Below are 27,721 nucleotides of genomic sequence, written 5' to 3' on the forward strand. Positions count from 1 at the left end.
CTACACAGCCAAATAGAGACCCAATTGAACATCCTCTTAGCTGCAAAAGGACTGAACTGCAAGTGGGTTAAAATGGTGCTGGAACTTAATTTCCTCCCTCCCTCTCTCAACCAATCACCCAAGAAAAACAGACTTCTTGAACTTAACAGTTCTTCAGCTGAGAGGGAGGAACTACACTTAGGGAGTTTTTCACGTCTCCCCAAGTGTCACTGGCCCGACATCCTAATGGGCGGTCCTTAGCTCACTAGTTCCATCCACTCCAGGATCAGGAACTGTGTTCATTTCACCTTGTCTCCCCTAAAAATGCTTTTAAAAAAAAGTGAATGGTAGCAATCCTTAACGACTAATCTGTAAGGCCCGAGCTTATGCGTTTTCTGTGAATGAAAATGTCATGCATCAACAAAGTTTTGACAAGTTCTTAGATTTGTTTTCATGTGTATTAAGTATTTTGACTATGATAATTTTTTTTTTAACTACAGAAGGGATTGAAGTCCAGTCCCATTCTCAGAGTTCATTTTCATTAGTGAATGTTACAAGCGTGGTGATGATGCTGAGTGGGAGAGGGAACACAGCTCTCCTGACAGCTGGTCCCAAGCCCTTTCAACCTACGTGTTGTCTATGCACCTTCCAGGACTCACCAGGTGGGCCAGCTCCAGCAAACCGTCTTATTTGACCTCCACACCAAAAAGCACTTACTACCTTCATAATTACATGCTAGGGTTGTTCCTGGAGCGTTAACATATGATTCAAGGAGAGAAGAAGCTCCAGAGGAGGCTCTGTAGGTCTTGGGCTCCAGATGTTGGACATAGGATCTAGACCTGGCTGGCCCTCACCCACCATGCCTCCCAGATTCTGAGCTGGGCAAGGCACTTCTACCCCACTCTGCCCCCTCCAGTCCCTTGCTCTCTGCCCAATGAACTACTGCATTTCTCTCCCCTCTCCTCTTTGCATCCCTGAACTCACAAGAATGGTGGTGATTTTCTCCTCACTGACATTGGGATTTACTGCTGAGTCCAGAAAAGAAACAGAAATCGTCCAGTGCTGTGGTCTAAAACCAGGGCAGGATGCACAAGGGATTTCAAGTCTTTGCAGTGGAGTTTACAAAAAGTACCCACTCTATCTTGACTAAAATAAAGACTGTTGATTGATGTAAAGCAGATGCTTATGGGTGCCTGGTGGGGATTTGTGGTTCTCAGACTCCTGGGCAGTTACACCTGTGGGCTGTCAGAAGGCAGACCCCACAACAGCTGACTTTCAGCCATGTGAAGCAGGATCTAGAATCCAATCCACTTCAACCAGCACAGCCTGGATTTTGAGGTGATGGGGTGTGGAAACGCTTTTTCCATCATATCCTCCACTTCCACCCAGGAGCCAGCCTTGGGTTCAAGGATCAGAAATACTTCCTCTGCTTTGTGTCCCACCAGGAATGGAAGTGCCCGCCTCAGGATGGTCCTCCAGCCTCAGGATGGTCCTAATTGAAACCTGCCAGGTCTGGAATAAAAAGCAACAACTACACTACATTGCAGCGAAGCCACCCAGTGCCTTACCACTTACACAAGCTGGTGAGGAGCCCTTTTGGGGTCCCCCTTTATACTGTCTGTACCAAGTGAACACAGTCAAGTGCCTTTGTCACCATGCTTCAAAACACAGAGGATGTAATGGAGAGTAGGAAAAAGTGGGTGGTGGGGAAATGTAGATGATGCTTTGAAGAAAGGAAGAAAGAAAGAAAAGGGAAAAATAGGAAAGAACGTGAATAAAGGAAGAAGAAGCAAGGACAGTGCAGGCAAGAGCAAGAGACTCAGAACTAAGAGGTCTGCAGGCTCTGCCTTCTCCTGCCTTCCCCTAGAATTGCCCTGTGCTGTCCCCTTAAGATCCCAGAGCAGGATACAGACCCCACAACCCCCACTGCAGAGAGGTCTACAGGTTTCCTCCATTGATCATATTTAAAACTAAACTGGATCCAATATAAAACAAATGGAAGGAAGTACAACAATATTCTAATTTTTTCCATGATTAAAAGTCCAAAGTATTTTTAAATATCATCTTTAAAGTGCATTTGGTAGCCCAGAGTGTATCTCAGTGGTAGAGTACCTGCTTAGCATGTGCCAGGCTATGGAAACAAACATCTGACAAAAACGAAATACCCACAAAGGTTATGTTTCAAACATGCAGACTATCCCTATTGTTCAGACCAAGTATTTACAGAACTCTTTACTTCAAATTAAGTATCTGATGCCATCAAAATACAATGAGTGAATCAAATAAATGATTGAAAATATTGAACTATAATAATATATCTGTTTCTTTCTTGAAATAGCCAGACCTGAGGGCAGGTCTAATTAGTACCAGATATCACAGCTGGAATGAGTACAGCAAGAACCTTGAGCTCTCTGCAGTACTGCAATGAGCTGTGCAAACACCTGTGAACTTATGGTCAAGTAGGAGATATGGATGCTACTACATTGGTTTTCTCCTTCTGTTCCTACATGAAGAAAAGGCTAATTTTCACAGACAAGGCAAACATGTGTTTTATTATTTGTAACTTTCACTTTTACACTCTGCCTATGTTGTCCATCTTTTGTTGACATTTTGCCAGAACTGGTTTTTCTCCCCCACCCCCATATCTAAATATAGGGCTATTTTTGTGATGACAGCACCTTGTGAATGTAAGCTGCAGACAGCCTGACCCTTTATCTTCATGTGTGACAGGATCTGTTTCATAAGAGCAAGGGTTTGCTGTATTGGTTATATTATTTGTACATAGCCAATATATACAAAGTTCAAAGAGGGATTGTCTTTCTTAAACCAGCTTCATTGAGCCTTGATTTATATACATAAAATGCATCTATTTGAAATGCACAACTCCTTAAGTTTGGGCTTGTAGTGGCACCCCCTCCTCCACAGAAAATCTTAACTAAGCTTTTCCATCATAATTGATTTTAGGACTGTCAGCAAAAGAGTCTCTACAAAAGAGTTCAATGAAGGTTAAAACTTCCTATTTTCCTGTTGCTCTATTACTTGGCCACTGGTCTGGAAAAAAAATCAGCCCTCCAGGTGCTGAATGTACATTTACTAGTGTTTCACAAACATTTATCCAATAAAGTAGTTTGTAGAAGTAGGTTTGCAAATGCAAAATGTGATTTAAAAAAAATCCTTTAACAAGGCCTCTGGCCTTGAGCTGGAGCTTCACAGAGATATCTACATTTCTATGATAAGAGAAGTTACCAATTGGGCTCCATGGTAATAGCTGGCAGGAGGAGGAAAGAAAGGGGAGAAGAAGCTCTCCCCTTCTCAGGTGTTGTCCTTAAAAGTTAACTTGCCAGAACAATGAAAGAAAGAGCTGCTTTTATGTGAACTTCTGCAGACTGTGAACTTCTGAACCCCTCCCCTTACATGCTGGGTATAAAGTTCTGAAACCACCTGAACTCTGGGTTGGGGGTTGATTGATTACAGTGAAAGCTGTGCCCTCTGCACCAGGCTGCAGCCAAATAAAACTGTTTCCTTCTCTCTTGGGTGCCTTGCCTCATCTGTCCCTAGAGTAGCCTCACACACACTGTCAGCACCAACATAAGGAAGATGTAGAACATACTAATCATCCCCCAAAGAAAAGCTGTGAAATAAAACTCTACATAGCCATCAAAAGGAGCAAAACCAATGTTAATGCGTTGCTGTGAAAAGAGGTGCCCAACATAGTATTTGGCATTTTTAAAAAATTAGGATTATGACCCTCATCATTATACAAAATACATGTATGAAGATATGAATTTGGTGTCATCATATCTTATATACAGAGATATGATAAATTGTGGTATAAAGGTGTATTAAAAGTTGTAATGCAAGAAATAATAATAATACTCATGTAAAAAATAAATAAAAAAGGAATACACCCAAACACTAGTACATGCACACACACATGAACAAACACACACAAAGACACACACTGAAATATTATTCAGTCTTTATGAAGGAAATATTGCTATTAGCAACAACTTCGATGAACCTAGAGGACATTATACCAAGTGAAATAAGGCAGACACAGGGCTGGGGATGTGGCTCAAGCGGTAGCGCGCTGCCTGGCATGCGTGCGGCCCGGGTTCGATCCTCAGCACCACATACCAACAAAGATGTTGTGTCTGCCGAGAACTAAAAAATAAATATTAAAAATTCTCTCTCTCTCCCCTCTCTCTCCTCTCTCACTCTCTCTTTAAAAAAAAAAATAAGGCAGACACAGAAAGAAAAATACCACAAGATCTCACATGTGGAATTTTTTCCAAATGGATACTTACAAACTGGAAAGTTGAATGATGATTACCAGTAGGAAGGATGGAGACTGGAAGTTGTCAATCAAAGAGTACAAAGTTGCAGTTATATAGGATGAATAAGGCTAGAGATCTAAAGTACAATCTGACAACTATAGTTAATAATATTATATACTGGTAATTTTCCAACAGAGTAAATTTTAGGTGTTCTTACACACACGCACAATGAAGTATATGAGATAATGAATATGTTAATTTGCTTGGCTATAACAATCACTATGTATGTGTATAATCTCTCCTGGAACAAGAACAACAACAACAAAATGCATTAACTCCCCAAATTAAGATATTAAATCCTTTTAAAAAAAGTTAGGAAAATGCCAGATTTTAATGCCAAGGTATATACATATATTTTTATAATGTATATCTTTAATAGTGGAAAAACCTGGAAGCTTCCTCCCTGCCCCCAAATTTTTGATAGTGGTATCTCTAGGGACTGGGAAAACTTAGTGCCTTTCACTTTCTCTAAAATGTTGGAACTGTATGCTCTGGTATAAACTTGGATTAGCAAGAGGTGTCAGACAGAGAATATTACAGATTGGAAATTCGATGTTAAACCCCAGATTCAAAAACTGATTTTTAAAACCAAAATATTAAAAAAAATATTAATTACAATCCATCATGCTAAGATGAGCCCTGAGGAATCTTCCCCAAAAAGCTTTTGAAATGGACACATTTATTAATTTTTAAATTGAGTTTCTAGAAGAAAACATAGGCCCAAATCTTCATCATGTTGGTTTAGGACCTGACTTCCTTAACAAGACGTCTAAAGCACAAGAAATAAAATCAAGACTCAATAAATGGGATAGATCAAACTAAAAATCTTCTTCTCAGTAAAGGAAACAATCAATAATGTGAAGAGAGAACCTACAGAATCGGAAAAATATCTTTACCACATGCACCTCAGATAGAGCACTAATCTCCAGGACATATAAAAAAAGTATAAAAAACTTAACACCAAAAAAAATTAATAAATGGGCCAAGGAACTGAACAGACACTTCACAGAAAAAGAAATACAATCAATCAACAAACATATGAAAAAACGATCATCATGTCTAGCAATTAGAGAAATGCAAATCAAAATTATTCTAAGATGTCATCTCACTCTTGTCAGATGGCAATTATTAAGAATACAAACAACAGTAAGTGTTGGTGAGGATTTCGGGGAAAAAGTACTCTCATACATTACTGGTGAGACTGCAAATTGATGCAACCGCTCTGGAAAGCAGTATGGAGATTCCTCAGTAAACTTGGAATGGAACCACCATTTGACCCAGATATCCCACTCCTCAATTTGACCCAAAAGGACTTAAAATCAGCATACTCCTGCGACAAAGCCTTATTAATGTTTATAGCAGCTCCATTCACAATACCTAACTATGGAACCAACCTAGATGCCCTTCAACAAATGGAATAGGTAAAGAAAATGTGGTACATATATATACAATGGAATATTGCTTAGTCTTAAAGAAAAATGAAATTACGGCATTTGCAGGTAAATGAATTGAACTGGAGAATATCATGCTAAGCAAAATAAGCCAAATCTCCAAAACCCAAAGCCAAATGTTTTCTCTGATGAGCAAATGTTGATCCATAATTTGGGGGGGGGGTTGGGGAAGAATGATGGAATTTTGGATTGAGTGGAGGAGAGTGAAGGGAGGGCAGGGGGTATGGGGGTGAGAAGGATGGTATAATGAGAGAGACATTATTACCCCATATACATGTAAGAGTACACTACTAGTGTTACTCTGTTCCATGTACAGTCAGAGGAATGAGAAGTTGTACTCCATTTGTATACAATGTGTCAAAATACATTCTACTGTCATGCATAATTAATTAGAACTAATTAAAAAATAAAATTAAAAATTATTCCAATTAATAAAAGGGCAAAATAACTATGTAAGACACTTCTCGGAAGAAATACAAATAGCTAACAAGTACATGAAAGCATCATTAGCAATTAGAGAAATGTAAATCATAACTACACTGAGATTTCATCCCACTTCAGTTTGATTGGCAGCCATCATGAATACAAACAATACTAAATACTGGAGAAGATGTGGAGAAAGTTTAACTGTTGGTAAGGTTGTAAATTAGTACAACCACTATGGAAATCAGTATGGAAGTTCCTCAGTAGACTAGGAATGGAACCATCATGCCAGTATATATTCTACAGAATCAAAGTCATCATACTATAATGATACATGCAAACTCATGTTTAGAGCAGCACGATTCACAATAGCCACAGTAGGGTACCAACCTAGTTTTCCATCAATGGATGAATGTATAAAGAAAATATGGTGTATATATAAACATGGAGTTTCTACTTAGCCATAAATAAGAATGAAATTTTCCATTTTCAGGGAAATGGATGGAACTTGACAACATTATGTTAAGCAAAATAAGCCCAACCCAGAAAGTCAAGGTTATATGTTTTCTCTCTTATCTGGAAGCTGCAGAGAAAAACAAAAACAAAAGGGGTGACGGGACTCATGAAAATCGCAGGGAAATCAGTAGAGTAGAGGAAAGGAATCAGGGGAAGGAGTAGGAGATGGAGGGGGAAATACTGAAGAATGATATTAGATAATTACATTATTACATTGTGTACATTTAAAATTTGTAACAACAAATCCCAGCATTATGTACAACTACCATGCACCAATAAAAAAATATGGACAACAAAAAATGGACAAAGAGCCAGGCACTATGATGCATGTCTGTAATCCCAGCTACTTGGGAGGCTGAGGCAGGAGAATTCCTTGAGCCAAGTAGTTTAAGGACAGCCTGATCAACATAGCAGACCCACCTCCAAAACAAAACAAAAACAAAAGAACAATACACTGTGGCAAATACACATGAAGAATATTGATCAGTTTTAACACCACCACCAACAACAAAAATGTTATTAGGGCTGAGAATGAAACTCAGGGATATAGGGATTGCCTGGCAGACAAAAGACCCTGAGATCAATCCCCAGTATATTTATAATTTTTACAAAGGATCCATTTGTAGCAATATAGATAAAACTAGGGGACATTAAGAGAGAATAAAACAGACACACAAATGATCTCACTTATATGTGGAGACTGGAGCAGGCAGGAGGGGTGCTGCTTAGCACAGGTCCAGACTACAGAGAAGAGGGGAGACAATGATCAAGGGAGATACAAAGAGCCAATTAAATAGGAGGAATAATTTCTGTGCCATCCTATAGTACATCAAGATGACTACAGTAAACAATAATGTAGTGTATGTTGAAAATGAGCTAAGAGAGGATTTTACATTATCTGATCAAAAGAAATGATAAATTTTTGATGTGATAGATATGCCAATTACTGATTTGATCATTATAAAATGTGTATGAGTATCAAAATATCACATTGCAGCGCATAAATATATACAACTATGTGTTAACCAAAAGAAAATAAAACTTTTTTTTAAATATTATGGCATTAAATCTGAGCCGAGAGGGGGGGGCAGATTTTTTAATATTTATTTTTTAGTTCTCGGCGGATACAACATCTTTGTTGGTATGCGGTGCTGAGGATTGAACCCGGGTCGCACGCATGCCAGGCGAGCGCGCTACCGCTTGAGCCACATCCCCAGCCCGACTATGTTTATTTTTAAGTTTTATTTTCGGGCTGGGGATGTAGCTCAAGCGGTAGCGCGTTCGTCCGGCATGCGTGCGACCCGGGTTCGATTCTCAGCTCGGCATACCAACAAAGATGTTGTGTCCGCGGAGAACTAAAAAATAAATATTAAAAATTCTCTCTCTCTCTCTCTCCTCTCTCACTCTCTCTTTTAAATAAATAAATAAACATAGTCCAAATATATATATATATATATATATATATATATATATATATATATATATGTATATATACACACACACACACACACACATACATATATACATATATACAGCAAAGTTTGGGCCTGGGATGTCATTCACAGCAGCATTGGATACAGCTCCTTGTAGGCAATGACTCACAGAAAAGGAGGAAGGATCTCCAATGAGGAAGGAAGAGAGATGAGGGGCAGACACCCTAGAAACAGATGGGAGAATTGCCGGGAGCAGGGAAAGCAGGGAGCTGGAGGGCAACAGGACAGACAGGGTGGGGTGTGTGAGGCAGGCAGCTGAGGAGGCATGAGAGATCTGGTGAGAACCCTGGACTTCCTGAGGGTAAGAGGGTTTCCAAGAGGGAAGAAGACCCCGCCCCCAGGCAGCAGGAGACCAGGGGACCTAGAGGCTGGAAATGAGAGAACTCACAGGAACAATCTCTTGGCCCAGAAGTCCTCAGCTTCTAACCTCCCTCAGTCTGACTGTTTGGAGCAACCACAGTGCCCTCAGCGACAGGAAGGGCAGTGGGAGCCTGGCATGTCCCTACAAGCTCCTATCAGGAAGAAAGGAAGACCCCCCAACTCCAGGTTCTAAGGACTCCAGTGAGAACACGCTGCTGACTCCGCTAAGAGGACAGGGCTTCGGGGGCTAGAAACTCTCCCCCCCCCCCCGGCTGGTAGGAAGTGGTCCCATGAAAGGCAGACTCCAAGGGTCCTTGAATATCTCTCAAAGGAGCAAAGCTGAAGGCAGATCCAGGACTCCAGGGCATCCTAAGAATCATGATGTTCCTTAAAGGAAGAGCAAATCTCAGAGAAGAGGGAGGAAAGCAAGCAACAGTGCAGATCCACATGCAGGAGGTGATAAGGGGTGCGCCCTGAAAAGCGGTGTGCCCTGAAAAGCGGTGTTGAGGTTTTGTGGCAAATCGGCTGAGTCTAGCCCCATGCTTTGCCTTGAACCCTTCTTACCATCGATGACATCTCCCATGAGCTGCAGACCACTCCAAGATCAGAAATTGTTCATGTTTTCTTTGTTGGCCCTAAAAATGCCTTCATAAAAATGAACTCTACCTATCCTCCCTAACTATTCCCTAAAGCTATCACGTATACTTTCTCTTTGGGTGGAAAGTTCATTCATTAAGATGTTTTGGCAAGCTGTTAGACATACTTTCCTTTTTATTAACTATGATAATTTCTTTTAGCACAGAAGGAATTGAGGGATTGGGGTCCAGTCTCCTTTCTGAGAGGCCGTTTTCATTACTGAAGGTCACAAAGATGGTGGTGATGCAGAGTGGGAGAGGGAACGCATCTCTCCTGACAGCTGGTCCAAGCCCTTTCTTCCATTTGTCTACCCTCCTTCCAGGACTTCTTAGCTTGGGACAGTTCCAACAATCTGTCTTATTCTGCTCATTCCTCCCCAAAATGTACTACTTAATAGCACATGCTGCTAGGTGTGCTCCAGAGTATTTACATATGACTGCAAGGAGAGAAGGCCCTGCAGGTCTGGGGCTCAGGATTTGGGGCTCTGACAGGACCTAGAGGCCTGGCTGCCCTTTCCTCACCAAGGGTAGTCTTCTGTGCAAAGGGTAGTCTTCTGTGCAAAGCGCTTCTGCACCTCCCCTTCCTCCAAGACCCCTTCTTCTCTGGGTCATTAAACACCCCTTCTCTCTCCAGTCTCTCCTCTGGACCCCTGGACTCACAAGATACCTGCGGCTTTCTCCATGATGACCTTGGGCACCACTGCTGAGTTCCTGAATACAAACTGAAACCACCAGCTCTGACTTACAAAACCCAGGGCGCACTCTCTTGCCCACAATTGGGTGTGGTTTGGAGTTTGTGGCACCAGTTTCCTGGGATTGCTGAAAATCACATGTCACCCCCACTTTGGCCCAAAGAAAATAAAATCTGTTGGTTGACTTAAAAGCAGATTAAAGGTGCTTATGGGTGCCTGGAGGCGGACAAGCTGCAGCTGGGTTTTGGATCTCTGGCTGCTGGGCAGCTACTTCTGTGGCTGTGAGAATGCAGACCCTGCAGCTGATGGACACCTGCGGTTCTTAGCAGGATGTGGAGTCCAAAACTTCAACCAGCTTGTGGAAAAGTCACCCCCCAACCCCTCAGCCCCGCTTTCCTATTCTAGGATCAGAAAACATTTCCTAGGGCTCAGTTTCTTGCCATGAATGAAATTCCTGTCTCAGGGCGATAGGGATTGAAACCCGCCAGATCTGAAGAAAAACGAAGACTAATGCCAAGAAAAATCCTCTCAGTGTTCCGACCCTTCAGTGAGGATCCTAATTCAGACACCCAGTGTGATCTCCAGGGAAGACTGAACACCAGAAGCTCTGTCTTAGGATGAGCCTTCATATTTTCAGAGTATTGGACCTTCCCTCAACTGCTATTAAAAATAATACTTTTAGTTTTTAAAATATCATTTCTGTGGTGCTGGGGATGAAACCCTGTGCCTCAGGCTGCCAGACAAGTTCTCTACCCGTGAGCTGCACCCCAGCCCCTAAAGGGATACTTTTTTTTTTTTTTTTTTTGGTATTGGGAATTGAACTCAATACTTTTTTAAGTGGACAGACATGTAACAAATACGGCCTCAAATGCAAAATAGAATGGGAAGGGGAGCAGCAGGTGGTCCGCATCTCCCTGAACAGAGGGGAAAAAAGAAAAATCTAGTGGAGGACACTTTCGCATTTCTACTGTAAACTCGTTTGAAGGCCTGCATTGTCATATTGTCCACTTGCATGGACAAGGTCGAGGCATACCTCCATCTTCGGGCCTCAATTTGCCTTTGCGAACTGTCAAAGGAGAAGTCTAAAGAATGAGACTGAATTATTGATAGAAGGAGTTTCAAGAACCTCTCTCTGCAACGTGATGATGATTCTGTAAGGGAACCAAGCCTCGCTGGGGACGCTCTTGGGCTCCACCCAGTGGCAGTTGCAGTGAAGGACAGCGGTCTCCGAATTGCTTGCTCAGGCCTGAAGTGAAAAGAGGATTCCAGCCCTAGAGCCTCCTGCACTTCGCTATGAAGAGACTGCGGTTGCAGCGGAGGGGAGGAAGCTTAGGCAATGACCCTCAGAGGAAGGATGAGGGGCTAGGGCTACAGCCTGCAGACCCCTCCTTCTTTGACCCGCGGTTGACCTTGGAGGGTCCTGGGAGGGGTGGTGGGTGCAGGTAGGAGTTGCCTCAAGATGCCTCTTGGTATCCCCAAAGAACATCACGCCCTTTCCTAGAGATTACTGATTAGTTCACACTGGGTGTAGACAATAAAGAAGTCATTTGAAAAGTAGGCTTCTTATCCTACACTCTGGTGCATTTATAAAAACCAAAACTAAAAGCCAAATGCTACCCCTCTTTGTTTCTACCAGGTAGAAGGGCCAGTGGCCCTCTTCCTCCCTCAGGTGACAGGTACCAAGACTCCAGCCTTGAGGCTCTGGGCTCCAGTCCTGCAGCCAGCAGGCCCCTCCTGCCTGGGCTCCCCTGGCCTTGATCAGCCCCACTCCCCTACTGCCTCCTCCTTTTCCCTCTGCACACTCAGCTCCTGAGGATCTCTCCACTTCTTCAAAGGCATTCTCTTCCTGGGGCTCAAAACTCACCAAAGTCCAGGAGAAAAGAGAAACAGACACCCTTGAGAGAAGCCCTGAAGTGTTGTAGGGGACAGTCGAGGCAAGGCACCGAAGATAGCAGGAAACAGTTTTATTTGGCTGTAGCCAAGTTCACAGGGCACAGCTTTTGCTATAATCAATTAATACCCTGAACCCCGAGTTCAGGTAGTTTCAGAATTTTATACCTAGCATATAAGGGGAGGGGCTCAGAAGTGCACAGTCTGTGGAAGTTCACATAAAAGCAGCTTTTTCTTTCACTGTTCTGGGCAAGTTAACCCTTCAAGGACAACACCTGAGAAGGGGAGAGCTTCTTCCCCTCATTCTTTCCTCCCCCTGCCAGCTGCCTATGGAGCCCAGTTGGTAACTTATCTGAGAAATGTAGACATCCCTCTGAAGCCCAGCTCAAGGCCAGAGGCCTTGTTAAAGGATCTATCTTTTTATTATTATTATTACACTTTGCATTTGCAAACACATTTTACAAACCATTATACTGGATAAATATTTGTGAAAAACTAGTAAGGGCGTGTCCAGCACCTGGAGGGCTGATGTCTTCCAGGCCAGTGGCCAAGTAAAATAGAGCAACAGGAAAATAGGAACTTTAACTACATTGAACTCTTCTGTAGAGACTCTTTTGTTGTCAGTCCTAAAATCAGCCATGGAGAAGATTTCTGGAGAAGCCCTGTTAAGATTTTCTGTGGAGAAGGGGGTGCCACTAGAAAAGGACACCTGAGGTTCCCACTCTTGAGGGCAGCCTGTCTTTGAACTAGAGATCCTCCTGACTCAGCCTCCTGAGCAGCTGGGATTACAATCATGCACCCCTGCCCCTGTATAGATCCAGAGGTTTTAACATTACTCTATCATTTAGTAGATGTTGGCTTCATCTTTGAATTTTATCATCACTTTATTCAAACCAAGAGTAGAGAACCTTAATACTAAATTAAGATAAAGAAAGGTAGTAGTTCTCCAATGTATGACTCCTAACATCACATTTAAAAAAATGTATTAACAGGAAATTTAACCACCTTTCACACCCCTACACCTTCCCCAAACCATCCCCTCTGCAGCAGGAAGCTGGAAGGGCTACCTGCTGGCCTCTGGCAGAAACTCAGACCCTGCTATCCCCACCCACACAGAAGACAAGGGATCTTCACAGATGGGGATCACAACACACCCACCACCACCACCCACAGAACACTCCAGTGCCTTCCCTTCTTAGGCTAATGACATTCCAGGCCCTTCCCATCCCCTACAACCTCCTTGCCCCTGACCACTCTGGCCTCATCCTACCACTCTTAGGAGAGACCATGGGTTTCTTCTAACCCTGGCTTAGTCCTGCATCAGGCACCTGCCCTGCTGTGAGGCACACTGAGCCTCCTCCCAGGGATCCAGAGGGCTCCCTGCAGACACCATCCAGGGCCTGCTATCTGTGCAGCTGGCCAGTTCTCAGAAATGGTTTCTAATATCAACCTTGTGAAGTTGGGTCCATGCCATTTTTGCCACCAGCAATCTTGTGGCCTAGGCACATTTTTCTTAACTTCAATTATTGATGAATAGTTGATGGCATTGAATATTTTTGTTGTTGTTGTTATTGTCAAACACTCTGGACTGCACAGGTGTCCACTGAAATATAAGTTCCTGAGGCAGGGACCTTGTCTAATTGTTGCCACCTGTATCCCCAGCATCTAGACTAATCCTAATACAGAATAGAGACTCCATAAATCTGGGTTGAATGAATATCTAGATAGATGGTTCGATAAGCATGTGTCAGTGTATATGACTTGAGAAACAATTTGATCACGTGTCTGAGGAGCTTTCAGAAAATTCCATGCCCTCTCACTTCATCATTCCTATTCAAGACGCCTATGATTAAAAAAAATAAAATACAAAATATAGAGGGATCTTTAGGTGTAATGATATTAATCAGACATTATTTACAAGGATAGAAAAATATACGAAAGGGGTCTGGTTGAGCATAAACAAGCATGCACCAGGCCCTGGGTTCAATTCCAGCAGGAAAAAGAAAGAGAAAGAGAGGTACCAATGAAGAGTGGTTATTTATTTTTTCTCATAATAAATATTTGGTTGGTAAAAACAATGTCTAAATGAGTTTTGAATATCATATAAAGTTGCTTATTAATCATAACTTTTCAAATGTGAGATTCAAGACAATTCATCATGTATGAGTGCAGCTATGTAGACCTGCATACACACACTTTCAAAAATAACTGGGGGGAGAACTCAGCCTTGCTACACAGCACAACTCTTTCATACCCAAGTCCATGAGCATTTGCCAGTCAAAAGGTTAACAAGGATCTTATGAATGTAGATGAACGGTGGTTTTACATCTTTCTGCTTTGCCTTAAAACATTTTCCATGACTATGACCCTCTCCTATAAGATAAAATACCCACTGTGAAGTGAAATAAATTTTTAATGAAAAAAAGTCCAAATCTTCCCTAACTGTCTAGTCTGGGTGCTGGGTCTCCTTTGCTCGGCCCTGTGGCTACACGGGGATGCCAATGCGCTGCTCTTGGGTCTTCATATTCCATATACCCCCAACCCCCGACCCTCCCAACCCTCCTTCCCTCCTTCCTGGTCAGCCAAGGCGAGGACTGGGCTGTGAGTTAGTCAGGGAGGCCACCCTGGGGCTGGGAGTGAGCTGTGGATGAAGTTCTTTAACACTGGACTGCACGGGCATCCAGGTCCTGGAAGTGGCAGAGACTGAAGGACAGGAGAGAGCTCAGGAGCCCTTGTGCCCTGCCTGAAAGTTCTGTCTTCTATCTGCCACCCCTTCCACCAGCCCCTGATGGCAACAGCCCAGAAAGCTTAAAAACAGAAATTATTTCCTCTGGTCTGAATGCTTTGTGATGCTCCTTAATGCAGCAAGGAAAAAGCATTTGCATAACTTTTCTTGCATTTTTTTTTCAGGAGAGATTCATCTGTGATAGGGTCCCTGAGGCCCTGGAGACTGAGTAAAATTTCCCCTGTATGCCCTCTGAAAAGTCATGAAGGATCTTTAAAAACTTGATACCTGAACATCTCTGTCATTTGCAAAAAAAAAAAAAAAAAATGCTGATTGAATGGATGAACAAATATCCACAGACTGACAAACTGGCACACACATGTGGTCTGCCATGATTTTGATATGTGTCTGTGTGTCATCCACAGGTCCTAACATAAAGTCTTGTTATTGCAGATGCTGAGAGCCTTTAAGAGCTGGGACCAGTGGGAAGTTCTTAGATCACAGAGGGATTTGGGGGCATGACCCCAGGCTCTCTCTGCTGCCCAGCTGCTGATGTAATAGATTAGCTCTGTCACATGCTCACACCATGGCAGGCCACCATACACTGTTCTCCCCAGAACTGAGCTGGTACAGGTGCAGGATTTGGACCATTCCAAATTGTGACCTGAGTAAATATTTTCATGTGTAAATTAGTTGCCTCAGATATTGAACTGTAGTAATATGAAGCTGATAAACACTAACACACTCTCAATTGAGGCATTCTCAAAACAGACTTTTTTTTCCGTTTTGTTTTTCTTTTCTTTTTGTTTTGTACTTAAACCCATGGGTGCTGTACCACTGAGCTATACTCCTTCTTTTAAATTTTAATTTTGAGATAGTGTTTCACTAAGCTGCCCAGGCTGGCTTTGAACTTGCCATCCTCCTGCCTCACCCTGCAGAATAGCTGGGTTTATAGGTGTGCACCACCATCCTGGCTCACACACATGTACTCTTGAAATTTAATTTTTCTTTTTTTAGTATTACATTGTGAACATTTACCACATGATTAGGAAGTATAAAATTATCTCCAAATTACATGAAAATGATCAAAGATTCCAGACTTTAAATAAATAGTACAATGTTGACTGTAGACCTAGATCAAAATTTTGTCACACTTGCTTTATGAATATAAAAAATTATGATTGTACAGTTCTTGTTGAAACACTAGATAATCAATGCCAACATTGTGACACTCATTCCTAAATAAGTCAGGGCTCATCTCTTTTGAAATGACATTTTTCTTTCAATAGTAATACGGTCATGACACCAAAGAAAATTACTATAATTTCCTAATATTATTCAATGACAAAGTATAAAAATTTCACAATTGTTCCCCACATGTTTTGCATTTGTAAGCATGATCAGGAGCAGTCCCTGTCCCTTCAGAACCACACCCAGCACAAGAGAAAAGTGAAACATCTTCTCTACTTCTTATTTCTCAGTTTTTTGAGACTACATTCCTGGGAATATCCTGTTCACTAAGATTTTTAAACAAATTTATCTCTTACTTGGGAACAACATTCATTGTTCAACTGACATCCTATAGTGTGGACATGCACACTGGAACTATCAGGGCAAGATCACAGCCTCTGTCTCCCCTGGGCCTCTGTCCCTGTCAGCAGGCAGAAGAGGGATCTGTGCCAGAGTCATCCTTGATGCCCAGAATAGGCACCTCTAGCAGGTGCCAGCAGACCTGAGCTGTGGGGTGAGGAGTGAATCATGCACAGCCTCCCACACCCTCCACCCTCAGACACTCCACACCAAGGGTAGGGGGCTAAAAATGTTCCACAATGGCACTATGACCCAACAACCCAGACCTCGTCTCCATCTAGAGAGCCAAGGCCCAGTCCCACCTGCTCCCGCACCTGCCCCTCTCCCTGCCCACCTGTCTGCCCTGAATCCTCCAGGACTAACCTCCTGTGTCCCTTCCCTGTTTGGTTAGCCATGCCAGGTCCACTTCAACATCTGCACTGTCATCCTCATAAGGCTATGCACACCCCTGTTCTCTCTCCTCTCACACCCTCTCCCCAACTCCTGGAGTCTTTCCCTGGTACCCCCTGGAATTCTCAGCTTATGAAAAAGCTCCAAAGTGCTCTCAGGATGTCCTTTCTCCCCAGCTCTAACAGAAATATGGTCTCCTGGAGGACATGGGCCCTCTGAAGTCCCCTACCATGGGGGTTTCCCTAAGGATCATGTACCCCTGGGCCAGCAGCTGGGGTGGTCTCCTTGCTCTACACTGAGGTTCTCAAACCTTTCTGCTCCCCCTTTCCCACTATCCCCTAGCCTGTCATAAGATGGGAACCCCCTAACTGTAAGCACTCCCAGGGACCCCAGGCAATTTCCCCATTTCTGGACTCTGCTCTTCCCTCTCAGAAGTGCTGTTTCCTTCCTCACCATTGATTTCAATACCAGAAGCTGTGGGGACTGCAGAATAGTTCCCAAAGATGCCCAGGCCCTTATCCTTAGGACACTGAATAGTTTTTCTCCAATGGAAGAAGGGACATTACTGATGTAATTAATCTGAAAATGGGGAGATTGTCCTGGACTCTCTGTGTGGCCCAATCAAATAACAATAAACTTCCAAGTAGAGACCCATCTCTGGCTGGAGTCAGAGAGATGCTACAGGAGAGGCAGGTGGAGGGGATGCAGCAGAAGGGACATCAGAGGTTCCAGTGTAAGAAGGATGAGATGTGCTGTAGGGGACACCTGTGAGGAAGTTAGAGAAGTTAAAATTGTCTCCCGCATGACAGTCAGCAATGAGATAGGGACCACAGACAACATCTGCGGGGAACTGAATTCTTACAAAACCCTAAAGGAGCCTGGAAGCACATTCCACATCAGAGCCTTCAGTCAGGGACGCAGACCTGCTGACACCTTGACCCTTTGAGACTCCTGGGGAACTTGGAACCTACATAACTGTGAGGTCATAAATGGAGCTACCTAAAGCCACTTGGGTTGTGGTAATTTCTGTGGCTCTCTGAGCTCTGTAAAGACTAGGAAACCTGATGTCCACCCCTCAGCAGGTGGACCTGGCTTAGATACTCAAATTTATCTCTTACTTGGGAACAACATTCATTGTTCAACTGACATCCTATAGTGTGGACATGCACACTGGGACTATGGAGGATGGAATACAGAGGCTGAGGAAGAGGGTGTGTGGAATGGTGAGATTCTGTGATGCCATAAGGCACACTAGAGTGTTTTCCCAGAGGACATCTGTCACCAAAGCCTGAAGGAATGTGCTGGTGACAAGGGCCTGCTTCAGTAAAAAGGTTGGGTGCTTTCCTCTGCAGGCTGAGATGAAGGTAGAAAAGGTGGTCCCAGGGATGGACACATTAATATCCAAGGGAGGGTCTGGCGGTAAAGGACTGGAGACCTGGTGGTGACAGTTAACCAGAACAATTCAGAGGGCATGCGCACCACAGCAACCTGACAGCAGCAACCAAGGATGATCTGGATCTGCAAGGGACTATGGAGGTTCATGGAGGGTGGTGGACCTGGGTTCAAACAGACAGGTGACCTTCAAGGGGACTCTTCAACATCTGCAATAAAAATGAAACCAGAAAGCAGGAGGCTTGAAAGTGCTTGAACCAATATAGTCATGATTCCATCTCAATTCCAAATTCAGATTCAGAACCCAATGACTGAAGAGGTGTCCACATACAAAGGAAGCAAGAGCCTAGAACACCAAGACAAGGACATGTGGCCTTGATTCCCTCAGTCCTTCTACCAAGGAACACTATTAACTCAGGAGACTACATGGGGAGAGAGAAATAGGCAGGATGCTGGGGAGTGTCAATGCACTGGGATTGAGTTGACACTAACACCCACATACCCACAGCCTTACCATCCCTGCCCTGTAGGATGATGTTAAGAGTCTGGACTGGATGCACATCCCATAGAATATGAAGTCAGTTCATTTCATCCAACATCATGCTGCCTGGGATGGATGAGCAAGAGGGGGAAAGTGCCCTGGAGCCCACATACCCCAGAAGGTGGAAGATAAACCTGTCAGACATTCAGGAGTGGCCCCTTCAGTGTCATTTTGGGGTCCAGTTGTTAAAGAAAGCAGAGATGTCCCCTCCACAGTACAGGACCAGCTGCTGCACCTGACACCTCTCACTGCAGGGAAGGAAGCAGGATGCCGCATGGTCTCTTTAGGTTCTGACAACATCACATTCCACACCAAAGTGCAATGTCTGGGCCACACTCTGGGTGATATAGGAGGCCAGCTTCATAAGGAATCTGGACAGGAATGGACACTGCAGCAGTTGTAGGACATGGTGGGTTAGTCACCAGCTCTCAGACCTCATGGTGCTGGGGTGTCAGTGGTTGAAGAGACGCAGGATGGAGCTGACCAAGCACAGGAGTAGAAGCACTATCAAGGGCCCTGGAGTCGGCGGGGGGTGGGGCATGCTTTCCACACACAGAAATGTGCCCCTCTCAAGGCAATCTATGGTGTGTTACTGAGCCCTGGTGAGACAGAATGCTTGACCATAGGACACTAAAGAACCATAGAGTCTTTGGATAGGAAAAAGGGGAGGGAAGGGAAAGGAAGGGGAATGGGAGTAGGAAAGATGGTGGAATGACAGGGACATCATTACCCTAGGTACATGTATGAAGACACGAATGGTGTGACTCTACTTTATGTACAACCAGAGAAATGAAAAGTTGTGCTCCATTTGTGTACAATGAACCAGCATTCTGCTGTTATGTATAAAAATTATAGCAGATTAATTAATTTTAAAAAGAACCAAAGAGTGACAATGGCCAACATGGACTGTGTTCTGTGCAGCTCACTAGGTCACACTGTACAGGTCTGGGGCAGTCCATCAGAACATGGAAAAGGTACATCTGGGCTTGAGTCTGAATCTCATGGTGACACCCAGCAGAGAACATCTACCCTGAAGTGGCTCTGGATAACCAAGTAGACAAACTGCCATGATCCAACTGTTACAATTTGGAATGTCCCAAAGGCCCATGTGTTAATGACCTGTTCCCCAGCCCTTGGCACTACATGAAGATGGTGGAACCTTGAGGAGGTGGGACCTACTAGAAAGAAACTAAGACTGGGGTGTGTGTCCTTGAAGTGGATATTGGGATCTTGGCACTATCCTGTCTCTCTCTTTGCTTCCTGGCTGCCATGAGGTGAGCAGCTTCCTCAGCTAGGTGCTCCCCACCATCACTTTCTGCCTCACAACAGGCCCAAAAGCAACAGAGACTTCTGACTAGAGACTGAAAGTTTTGAAACAGTGAACCAAATTTAACTTTTCTTCTTTTCAAGAAAGTTGATTATCTCAGGTACTTTGTTACAGTATCAGAAAGCTGACTATCACATTAGTATTCATCCCAGGTTGAATTAGTACCACCCAGGACTGGAATGATAGGCACATGAGTGGTGCAACCATAGTGGCAGAGATGGATCCTACATTTGGACCCAGAAGCACCAATTCCACATAACAAGCATGATCCAGCTGCTGCCACCTCTCAACATCAAAACTCTCAGCATTAGGGATTCATACTATTGTGATTCAGATATGAGATGATTCTCAAAATTATATGAGCCAAAGTTTAGAGGTGAAATGATTGGGTTATGAGAGCCTTAACCTAACCAGAGTATTAATCCACTAATAGTGATTAACTGCATGGTAATTATAGGAGGTAGGATGTGGATGGAGGAGGTGAGTCATTGGGGATGTGCCTCTGGAGTGTATATTTTATCTGTGGTGAGGGGAACTGTTTCTCTCTGCTTCCTGGTTCCATGACTTGAACTGTTTCCCTCCATCACACCCATCCATCATGATGTCCTGCCTCAACTAGGGCATACAGTAGCCAGGCACAGTGGTTCACACCTGTACTCAGCAGTTTGGAAGGATGAGGCAGGAGGATCATGAGTTCAAAGCCAGCCTCAGCAAATAACAAGACTCAAAGTAACTCAGTGAGGTCCTGTCTCTAAAATACAAAACGGGCTCGGTATGTGGCTCAGTTGTTAAGCACCCCAGAGTTTGATCCCTGGTACAAAGAAAAAAAATCTAGGACAGAGCAATGGAGCCAGCTGTCTGTGGACTGAAACCTTTAAAACCATGAACCTCAAAACAAACTTCCCTTCTCTCAAATTCTTGGCAGGTCTTTTTGTTGCTGCAGTGAAAAAATCTGACTAAAACAAATACTGACCCCCAAATGCCTCAATTTCTTTAGGTGACCAAGTAGACCTAAGTGACAAATTGATTACACTGAGCCAGTTGCATCCTGGAAGGCCACAAGGTGCATCCTTCTAGGGATAAACACCGATTTCATGTGTCAGTTTATTCCTCCTGGACTCAGACCTCAGCCAGCATGCACCACTATCAAGGGACATCTACTTGACAGATCTACAGAATCCAAACTGCTCTGAGTCCAGTATCTGACCAAGACACCACTCACAGTAAAGCAGATACATCCCAGGCCATGATGCTGGGACCCAAAGATCATGTCACAATCTGCATCATGCAGGGGCTGCCAGTCACACACAATGCCAGATGGGCCTGAGCACCTGAGGATCACCTGAGCACCAGCTTTGAGGAAACCCTCTGAAGGGACAAACTGCCTTCTTTCAAGATGCCACATGTTTATTGAATAATAAAATGAAACACCCTCTATGGGACCATGTTCTCAATGGAAAGAACATAAGGGTCCAACCATAGGGTCAAAACAAGGAGTGGCTCAATTTACCATCACTTAGATTCACCCACTGGGCATCTTGTATTTTTCATCTATTCTGCTCTGGCCCCTGCAGGATATGAGGTCCTGATTTCCTGAAGGGGAACATTCCCAACAAGGGTCACATGGTGCCATTGAAATATACCTTGCTATGGCCACAGGGGAGGTTTGAATAGTATGACCGCAGAGAGCAGCAAGGAGTAGAGGGCACCCTCAACTCCCTCTCCTGCCAGTAGTTATAGACCCTGATCTCCTAGGAGGGAGGGCTGCTGTCACTCAGTGAGGACAGGAGAGATGTATATGAATCCCAGTGATCCACATGGGTGCCCCCTGGTGCTCCTTGTCCCATTTTAACTGGGACTAACCCCTGTACTACCTTGCCTTCCAGGGTTTGATTTCCAAAATCCCAGATATCTCAGGAAGGTCTGGGTCACACCCCCAGGAAGTCTGCCAAGAGCCCTGCTCCATGTTGAGACCCAGGGCAGCACTGGTGCAGAGGCCCTGCTTACCAGGGCTGCTGAGGCCAATGACTGGTGGTAGAGCTTGGACCTGGGATGTCCCACAGGAGGCCATGTGTTCAAGGCGAACTCTCCAGCTTGGCACAATGGGAAGGTGGTGGAAACCTGAAGAGGTGGGGCCTAGAAGGTGGTCTTCTGGCTCCTAGAGACATGTCACTAGAAGGAATTCAAGAACCATGCCCTACTCTCTCTGCCCCCATGAGGTTAAAGGCTTCCTCAGTCATGCACACCTGCCATGATGAACTGTGCTGCCACAGGCCCAAAACAACAAGGCCAATAGTCAAAGTCCCAAAATGGAACCAAAATAACCCTTTTTACTTTTAAAGTGTATTGCCACAGGTACTTTGTTACTGTTACAGAAAAGTGATGAACACAACTGGTAACTGCAGGGACACAGAGGCAGGCTGTTCCTGGAAGGCACAGGACTCCTCTGATGGCCATCATAGACAGGACAATTCTATGTCCTGGTTGTGGTTTCTTTAGGTTGCCTATGGTCTAGGACCCATCCTAGAAGCTCATCTCCCTCTACCCATCCCTCAGGGTCTGATTATACCTCTGTCTGAAGATTTCCCAGGAATTTCTGGCTCCTTTCTCTTTTTCTTGGAACAGTGCTTTTCCCTAATATAATGCTAGTGAGTTCAAACCCATCTTGGCAACTCTGTCTTGAAGGACTTTACAAACATATCACTTCCATTTATGTGCTATTATTATTATGATATACATTATTATGATCTATGATCTACATTATTATATATTATTATGATGATATACTTATTCCAGCTTAGTCCAGCTTCTCCCACCACCTCGGCTCCATACTGATGATCTATGTGTTATTCCTGTGAGTTTATGGAAGTTTCTGGTTTTGCCAACTCTCATAACTTTCTATTATTCTACAGCTGTCCTTCTGCTGGACACTCAAGACACAGTTGCTGTTCTTGTTCCTATTGAATGTCAGTTTCCTAAAGAAGACAATAAGTATCACTGCACTTCTGTATTATAAAGTCTCTATGGATGAGCTAGAACACAGAGTCTCCCCAAATACCAAGGGTTCATATTGTACTGAACCTGCTTCTGCTATTCTCAGGGATTCTGGCCCTGATCAAGCCATAGGCAGGTGAGTGAGTGGTTGGGAGGGAAAGGGAACAGGAAGAGAACTACCCATAAGGGAGGCGGGATGTGGCTGGGCAAGGTGTACCTCAATGTCAACCAGCCCAGGTGCTGCCTCAAATCATCCTCTCCCTATGCTTACCTCTGCCTTTGGCTCCTTCCTCTCCCCTCTGTCTCATCCTTCTAGTCCCTTTACCCCTTTTCTGTCTCAATGAGCCCCTGATACCTCTTTTTCCCTCTGAGTGCCATCAATGTGGACCCTTCTTCCCAAGATGTCCCCAACACTCAGCCCCCCACCCACTTCACTCCCACTCTTCCTGGGTTCCTGGCAGCACTGATTGCACCATCTACACATCTCCTGTCCTCATACCTCTTGGTCCTTCCTAGGGTTTGCAGTCACAGTTCAGGAACCTTTCCTGGGATCCAGGCCTAGGGGATTCCTCAAGCCCTCCTAGCTCTGCCTCCTCCCTGGTACACACAGGTTGTTTTCTTCTCATAGGGAGAAAAGAAGGAAGCTATGCTTAAGGGTGTAAGTAACTGATCAGAGGGTGTTGTCCCTGAGACCCATGTGGTAGTGAAGATGGGAGCACATGGAAGAGCTCACCTAACCCATAATTTCCCCATTATTCACATATCTTCTAGATTTTTACCCTATCATGTCATTTTTCTGCCCAGGTAATGACAGTGCCCAGCACTCTGATGCTTCTCTAGCCCTATAAAGGTGAGACTCGGGCTGGGGATGTGGCTCAAGCGGTAGCGCGCTCGCCTGGCATGCGTGCGGCCCAGGTTCGATCCTCAGCACCACATACCAACAAAAGATGTTGTGTCCGCCGAGAACTAAAAAATAAATATTAAAAATTCTCTCTCTCTCTCTCTCTCTCTCTCTTTCTCTCTCTCCCCTCTCTCACTCTCTCTTTAAAAAAAATAAAATAAAAAAAAATAAAGGTGAGACTCTGGAGGGCCCAATATGGTAGAAAGGGTGGGGTCCAGGAAATGGAGAAGGTTGTGGGAATTATCTTGGATTTCTGGGTGAATGCTGGGTTCTTCAGAATGTTGTCCCTTTGAGCAACTGCCCTGATTTTGTTCATGACACTTTTGTTCTATAGCAGAGACAGCTGCCTTGTGTGGGACTGAGCAACACAAGATTTGTTCAAGCCTTTGTGACTAGAAGAACCTGGGAGTCCCATTCTGTAATGGATTATTAGGCCATCCACAATCCTATTGGCATAATGTGCAGAGCTGAAACCAGTGCACAGAACCCCTGTCCCCACACTGTCCCTTGCCCACTCACCTTTCCTGTTTCAGCAGAGGTGAGGCTGGGTTGACTCCATCCCTCTCTCAACATCACTGTGCCCTGAGTCACAACTTCTTACTTCCAACCTGAATATAAGAATCAGAATATAAATGGTTTTTCAAAATCTTGACCCAATGGGTTGATTGGTTAATAAAGAGAAAAAAAATTCCAAATTAGAGAGAGGAAATAAATGGAAACACCAAGAAACTTCTAGAATCTGTTTTTGCTGTTCGTAATCAGCTGTATCTGCAGATAGGAGAAGGCTGTGAGGAGCCCAGTGTGGACAGAGCTGTGCCCAGTTAGTGCTCAGGCCATGCAGGACTTTGATGTGGTTTGTCCTTAGCTTGGTCATCTTCTGTACTCCCTTGTCCTTGGCCCTCTCAGAGAACCTTGCCCCACCAGACCTCTGGTCACTGAGACTCAGACATCACCAGAGCCTTCTCCTGTAAGCCAGACCCTGGGTATCAAGGGCTTCCTGTGGCCAGGTCAGGCCTCCCTCATCCTTTGTGTTTCCTGTCTCCTAGTTCCTAGGGAGGATTATGCCTGTTCTTGTTCTTGTAAGTGAATTCTGGTCTTGTTCTCCTGTGTGAGTCCCCACACTGTGTCAGCAGCAGAGGAGCTTTTCTCCATTATTGTTCTTACAAGGTCAGAGTGGTCCCTGCACAGAGGACATTCTGTGGTTTCAAAAGATATATATATTTCAACCTGCATCAAGCAGATAAACTTTCTTCTCAGCAGCACATGGATCCTTCTCTAAAATAGACCATATACTATGCCACAAAGCAACAATTATCAAATACAAAGGAGTAGAGATATTACCATGCATTTTATCAGATCATAATGGAAAGAAATTAAAAATCAATGAAAAAATTTAAAAAATAAAAATTTTGTCATCACCTAGAGACTAAACAATATGCTACTGAATCAACAATGGGTCACAGAAGACATCAAGGAGGAGATTAAAAAATTCTTAGAGGTAAATGAGAACATAGACACAACATAGTGAAACCTCTGGAACACTATGAAACCAGTAGTAAGAGGAAAATTCATTGCATGGAGATCATTCTTTTTTTTTTTTTAAAGAGAGAGTGAGAGAGGAGAGAGAGAGAGAGAGAATTTTTAATATTTATTTTTTAGTTCTCGGCGGACACAACATCTTTGTTTGTATGTGGTGCTGAGGATCGAACCCGGGCTGCACGCATGCCAGGCGAGCGCGCTACCACTTGAGCCACATCCCCAGCCCCTGGAGATCATTCTTTAAAAGAAGAAAAAGTCAACAAATAAATGACCTCACACTTCATGTCAAAGCCCTAGACAAAAAAAAAAAAAAAACAAATCAGCAGCAAAACAGTAAAAGACAAGAAATAATTAAAATTAGAGATGAAATCGAAACAATTGAAAAAAAAATTGACAAAACAAAAAGTTGGTTCTTTGAGAAATAAATAAAATTGACAGACCCTTAGCCATGCTAACGAAGAGAAAGAGAGAAAGAACTCAAATTACCAGCATATGTAATGAAAAATGTAATATCACAACAGACACTACAGAAATACAGAGGATAATTAGAAATTATTTTGAAATCTTATACTCCAATAAAATAGAAGACATTGAAGCCATTGACATATTTCTTAAGTCGTACAATTTGCCTAGATTGAGTCAGGAAGATATACACAATTTAAACGGAACAATATCAAGTGAGGAAATAGAAGTAGCCATCAAAATATTACCAACCAAGAAAAGCCCAGGACTGGATGGATACACAGCCAAATTCTACAAGACCTTTAAAGAAGAATTAACACCAATACTCTTCAATTTATTTCAGGAGATAGAAAAAGAGACAGTAATTCCAAACGCATTCTATGAGGCCAATATCACCCTAATCCCAAAACCAGGCAAAGACACATCAAAGAAAGAAAACTTCAGACCAATCCAATAAACATAGATGCAAAAATTCTGAATAAAATTCTGGCAAATTGAATACAAAAACATATCAAAAAGATTGTGCACCATGATCATTGGGATTCATCCCAGGGATGCAAGGTTGGTTCAACATTCAGATATCAATAAATGTAACTCATCACATCAATAGACTTAAAGATAAGAATCATATGATCATCTCAATAGATGAAGAAAAAGCATTTGGCAAAATACAGCACCCCTTTATGTCCAAAACACTAGAAAAACTAAGGATAATAGGAGCATATCTCAACTTCGTAAAGGCTATCTATGCTAAGCCTCAAGCCAACATCATTCTAAACAGAGAAAAATTGAAGGCATTCCCTCTAAAAAGTGGAAGAAGACAGAGATGCCTTCTTTCACCATTTCTATTCAACATAGTTCTTGAAACACTGGCCAGAGCAATTAGACAGATGAAAGAAATCAAAGGGATATGCATATGAAAATAAGAACTTAAATTAGCACTATTTGCTGACGATATGACTCTATACCTAGAAGACTCAAAAAACTCTACCAGAAAACTTCTAGAATTAGTAAATGAATTCAGCAATGGAGCAGGATATAAAATAAACACCCATAAATCAAAGGCATTTCTGTATTTCAGTGACAAAGCCTCTGAGAAGGAAATGAGAAAAACTACCCCATTTATAATAACCTCTAAAAAATAAGATACTTGGGAATCAACTTATTGAGAGGTGAAAGATCAATACAATGAAAACTACAAAACCCTAAAGAGAGAAATGGAAGAAGACCTTAGAATATGGAGAGATCAACCTTGCTCTTAGATAGGCAGAATTAATATTATCAAAATGACCATACTACCAAAAGCACTATACAGATTTAATACAATTCTGATCAAAATCCCAATGACATTCCTCATAGAAATAGAAAAAGCAATCATGAAATTCATCTGAAAAAATAAGAGACCCAAAAAAGCTGAAGTAATCCTTAGCAGGAGGAGCAAAGCAAGTGGCATCACTATACTAGACCTTAAACTATACTACACAACAATAGTAACAAAAACAGCATGGCATTGGCACCAAAACAGACTGGTAGACCAATGGTACATAATACAGGTCACAGAGACTAACCCACAAAATTATGATTATCTTATATTAGACAAAGTTGCCAAAAACATGCACTAGAGAAAAGATAGCATCTTCAACAAATGGTGCTGGGAAAACTGGAAATCCATTTGCAACAAAATGAAATTAAACCCATATCTCTCACCATGCACAAAACTTAACTCAAAATGTATCAAGGTCCTAGGAATTAAACCAGAGACTCTGCATCTAATAGAAGAAAAAGTAGGCTCTAATCTTCATCATGAGGGATTAGGCCCCAACTTCCTTAATAAGACTCCTATAGCACAAGAATTAAAACCAAGAATTAATAAATGGGATGGAATCAAACTAAAAAGTTTCTTCTCAGCAAAAGAAACAATTTGTAAGATGAACAGAAAGCCTACATTCTGGGAGCAAATCCTTACCCCACACACATCAGATAGAGCACTAATCTCTAGAGTATATAAAGAACTCAAAAAACAAACTAACCGAAAAATCAAATAGGTTAAGGTTGAGGTTCTCATAACCAAATTGTTGAACCTC

At 43.1% G+C, this 27,721-nt stretch overlaps 1 protein-coding gene across 2 annotated transcripts in view; it reads left to right on the forward strand.

Annotated features, from left to right (window-relative positions):
- The window catches only part of LOC308650243 (MHC class I polypeptide-related sequence B-like), a 601,646-nt gene that overhangs the window by 295,270 nt on the left and 278,655 nt on the right, over positions 1-27,721 (forward strand). The gene's annotated exons all lie outside the window — the stretch shown is intronic.

This window comes from Spermophilus citellus (assembly GCF_964194105.1).
Source record: "Spermophilus citellus genome assembly, chromosome: 5".
NCBI lineage: Eukaryota > Metazoa > Chordata > Mammalia > Rodentia > Sciuridae > Spermophilus > Spermophilus citellus.